This window comes from Paroedura picta, chromosome 3, assembly GCF_049243985.1.
Source record: "Paroedura picta isolate Pp20150507F chromosome 3, Ppicta_v3.0, whole genome shotgun sequence".
Taxonomy (NCBI): Eukaryota; Metazoa; Chordata; class Lepidosauria; order Squamata; family Gekkonidae; genus Paroedura; species Paroedura picta.
Window position 1 is genome coordinate 38,732,986 of NC_135371.1, and position 4,995 is coordinate 38,737,980.

Here is a 4,995-nt window from a genome sequence, read left to right on the forward strand (position 1 = left end):
CACGTGCTTTCTTGGCTTTTGCCCTTTTGTGGACGGGTTCTGGAGGGATTTGTGCCCAGGGGTGGGTGGAGGGTAGATGGTGGATGGCAAGAAACTGTCATGGTTCATGTTTGATGTTTTGCATCTGAATGCTGTGCAGAGTTCCTCCAGTCTAATTCCACTGATTTCAGTGGCTTTGGGGTGGAGTGGATCTAAATACACTTTGCAGGGATGAAGTCTCATTAAAGAAAATGGGACTTGGGTTCAAAGAGACTTCCATAGGATCATTCTCATAGGCACCTTAGACAAACTATTAAATTGGCAATGCATGTACATTGAAGTCAGTAGCCCAATGGGGTCTTTCTGATTTCCCTTGCAGTAAACTAAGCAAAAAAAGCCATTGTTTGCCCAAACTTTGGTTGCAGCAGAGATTTATGAACCTTTCACTAGAAATCTGTCTACATTTTCCATTGGCTTTTCATGTTGCAAGCTACTGTGAGCCATTTGGCAACCTTCCTGTAGGGTGCCTGCAGTCCTCTGGTATGTCACAACTCACCGTGTGGAAATCACTGAGCTTGGAAAATCTGCAATCCAGACAGATTATTTGGATTTATAAATATCCGTGCCCACAAGCATTGTAACGCAAAATATAGGCAAGCACTTTGGTTGGAGACTGGAATAGCACCTGCAGGGAGTTCCACTGCAGGGTGTTGAACTGGATAATCATGGAGTCCTCTCCAGCCTTGCAAAATCAGAGATTTGTTCTTATGTCTCTGTCACCTTTTAAGTGGGATAACCAGATCTCATTTATTGGAGGCTAGAGTTCCACATGCAACCCAGCTGGGTGACCGTGGGCTTGTCACAGTTCTTTTAGTGGTGTTCACGCAGAGTAGTTCTCTTAGAACTCTTTCAACCCTGTCTATCTCATAGGCTGTTGAGAAAGGAAAGATGCTTTGGGGCTCCTTTGGGTGTATCCATCCACTCTCAGCAAGCAGTATAGATCACTTGTTTTTCTGCTCTTCCCATTCTCAATACTATATGAACAGTCCCTTATAACAGCGGTCCGCAACCCCAGGACCTGCTGGTTCGTGGCGGTTTACAAAAAATTATAAAACTATATAAAATAAAATATATAACCCTATAACTGAAAGCAAAACTCATCTAAAAACTGCAGCACACACAGCTTCATACCGCCATCTCGGGGGGGGGGGGGGTAACCTGCTCAAACACCTGGCTACAGTGATCCATGCAATGGTCACTTCCAGATTAGACTACTGTAACTTGCTCTACGTGGGCCTACCCTTGACTTTGATCTGGAAATTACAGCTAGTACAAAATGTGGCCGTTAGGGTCCTCACTGGAACATCTTGGAGGACCCTCATCCAGCTGATATTGCGTCATCTTCATTGGTTACCAGTCTGTTTCTGGATCACGTTTAAGGTATTGGTTTTAACCTTTAAGGCTATATGCGGCTTGGGCCCTACCTATCTGCGAGACCGCATATCCAACTATGCCCCCCCTATGCAGGTATGAACTTACTAGCTGTCCTGGGCTCCCGAGACATTCATCTGGCCTCAACCAGGGCCAGGGCTTTTTTGGCCCTGGACCCAGCCTGGGGGAATGAGTATTATATTTTATCAAGTCACTGTAAACCACTGTGAGACTACGGTAGCAGCAGCATGCCAAATGCCAAAACAAACAAACAAACAAACAAACAAACAAACAAACAAACAAACAAACAAACAAACAAACAGCCATCACATAGGGCCAAAACAGGGCCTAATGTTAAGACATTATACTTCTATAGCAAACTGTCCCTCAAAGCTGGATTCCCAGATTTCACTTTTTAAAAAGTCTTGCTCCATTTTCTGTAGATGTATACCTTTTCCTTTAAATCTGGTGAGTTGGGAGGAGAAAGGAATGACTACCGTGGCAGAGGAAATGGGGGAAATCTTCCTTGTAGAACCCCCATTGCTGCTGCTGAGCTGAATTAGCAGTCCCAAAGTCTGTCCTTATGTCGAAAACAACTTTTCTCACATATTGTAGATTACAAAGTTAGTGTCTGAGTCATTACGCTGCATAAGACACAATTATTATATCATGAGTTTCAGATTGTTCTCAATTCCCGTGCACTTGGGACCCCAGTAACTTCAAAACTACGGTGCACGTGGAGAAGGGGCTTCTGCCATCCTTTGGCACAATTTCCCAATCTGAAATAGTCCTGGAGGCACTATTGGGTCTCTTGGGGGAAGCCAACATGGATCCTAGGGAGCATGGATCCACAACAGCATTCCTTCCCAGACTGCTTCAAATGGCATGGGAGAGACTGAAATCCCTTCTTCATATGCTCTTTCAACCTGATCTTAATTTGGCAACACACTGTCAGGAGCTGAGGAAATCTCACAACACACATGTGATTGTGTTACAGCTAACCTAAGGTGGGGTCTGATCCCTGATCCAGCCTATGTACTATGTAATGTGAGAACAACTGTGCATTATTATTATTGTCTTGAAAATGATTTAAAGTGCCTTGCAACCATTTGAAGGAAATCCAATATTCCAAAACTCAGCTTCCTCAGGAATGCCTGCCCTTGCTCCTCTTATCCCTTCAGTTGAATGTGTCTAGCTGGGGAACTATTTCTCCTTCTTTAACACATTATGCTATATGTTTAATCCAAGCAAACAGGTGACTGGAGAACAAAGTGAACTAGAAAGGGAGCAAGGTTAATGATTACTCTGATCCTTTGCTGAGTTATGTAAGCTGAATCCTTGACGTTGTATAATGCAGTACATTCCAACATTTGACAGAGATACACTTGTTTTACATAAGCAAACTAGTAGTTCCTGATGTGGCCTTAGACTAAGACTGCAGTCCCCAAGCACATATGTTGGGGGAGAAATGATATTTCATTTTTCAGGATCAACATCAATAATGTGTCTTGTGGCTTTTGGAAGCTTTTTACATTACGGTAGAAGCCTGGGAACATGTTTTTTTCCCAGTTTTGTTCACGGGAGGAAGCATCTTCTTCCACAGGTTAAGCTTTGCCCTAGGAATACCAGACCCCTCCCCTTATTGGGGACAGGGAACTCCTGCTGATTGGCCGCATGTCTCTGCCACTGGTCAGCTGGCCGCCAGGGGAGGGAAATTATTCCCTCCCAGGAAGAAATTAAAGCAACATGTCAACATGACCCAGAAGTGATGCAAGCATGTTGGGGTATGTGTGACACTCTAGTTTTGTGGGAAAACAAGATGGTAGAAGCTAATTCTACCATAGAGTTTTGCCACAAAAAAACAAACAAAGTGTAACCCCCTGATGTACCTATCACACTTTTGGGTCACATAGGCATATTGCTCAAGTGCCAGGCATTTCTCTCTGCTCCTGGGAAGTGTATCACCCGCTGGCTGCTAGGAAGGACCTAGCAACTTTGTCTTGCTCCCTAACAGTGTCCCTTTGTCTTCTATTTCCCCAGGCCCTAGACTAATAAGGTCCACAAGAAGACAGAAAGAAGCATAAAATGGCAGTCCTACAAATGTAGAGGATTCCAGAATACTGCCCCCTTCTAAAATTGGAGGCAGTTGTGTGGAGATAGCCAAGCATTGCAAATATGGTTAAATTGGTTTGGAAATACAGGTACGGCCATGAAAAATTATCTCTTGAACATAGTGAAAGGGTGCCTGTTTGAAATCACTTCCACCACATTTCGAGATGTCTGTTAAACCTTTGCCCTTAAAACACATTTTTGTGCAGTTTGTGAATTTTTCTCATCATTCAAGGTTGCCAGCTCTGGGTTGGAAAATACCTGGAGATTTTGGGGGTGGAGCCTGAGGATGTGCGGGGGGAGTTCAATGGGGTAGAATATCACAGAGTCCACTTTCCAAAACTACCATTTCGCCAGGTGAACTGATCAGCTGAAATCCCAGTAGATTACATGAAATCCCAGGAGATCTCAGCCACCATGTGGAGGCTAGCAACTCTAGTCATTATTGGTGCCATTGTTGTAAAGGTGGTTAGGAAATAGTGAGAATGGTGGTTATAATGATGTAAGTGCTTGACTGTGATCCCAACAGCCCATGTTTTAATCCTCACTGGATAGGAAGCTTGAGGCCTCCTACTCTCTCTAACCCTGTGAAAGATCTCTACCTGAGACTCTGGGGACCCTGTGCCAATCAAAGAAGATAACATTGACCATAATAGGCCACGGGTCTGACTCAGGAGAAGGTTACTTCATGTGTTCATGTATGTTCAACCTACTGTACAAAGTTGGAAGTTACAGGAAGGAAGACTCATATGTCACTATGAGCTGCTTGGAGGAAAGGCAGGATAAAAAATTTATTAAAGAAGCAAAACAAAACATGGATGGACAAAAGAGACAAATAAAAGTTAATAAAAATGGGGGAAATGACCCTTATTGGTAGCATTCAAGCCTCATAATTTTCTAATGAAGAATACAGTTTCTCCCTCACCCTTTATTCTTGGTGACCCGTTATCTGTGGCCAATCAACCATTATACCAAATGTTCCACTTTCTGAAGCTTGATATTTCACAATCTTGTGAGAATGGTATACTACCTGAACTAATTACAGACAACTAAAGTGAGCGAATTAGACGATGAGGTCGAGTTAACCATTCATACAAAGCTGAACTGAACGGATGTCTTCAAGGAAGTTCCAACTTTAATTTACTACCATAGTACAGACCCATAGAAATCCACAATGTCCACCTTCTTTGGAAGACGTTTCCTTGCAGAGGTTCGACTGATTTTCATAGGGCAAGACACCTTCTTAGTCAGCATCTGCTGCTTCCATTGTCTTGAGTGGCCACTTGGATGAGGTCCTGAACAGTAATTACAATAGCAAGTTCTTGTACCAAAGCGCCGCCAGACATGTAATAACCCATCCCTTCATAAATGTTAGAGGGACATAAACACCCAGGCTTGGCTGCTTTCAAGTTGGCCTTTTTTCAGAATTCTATAAATGGCAGCCAGGTAGTCGCCTAATTTTCTCTCCTGCGAGTG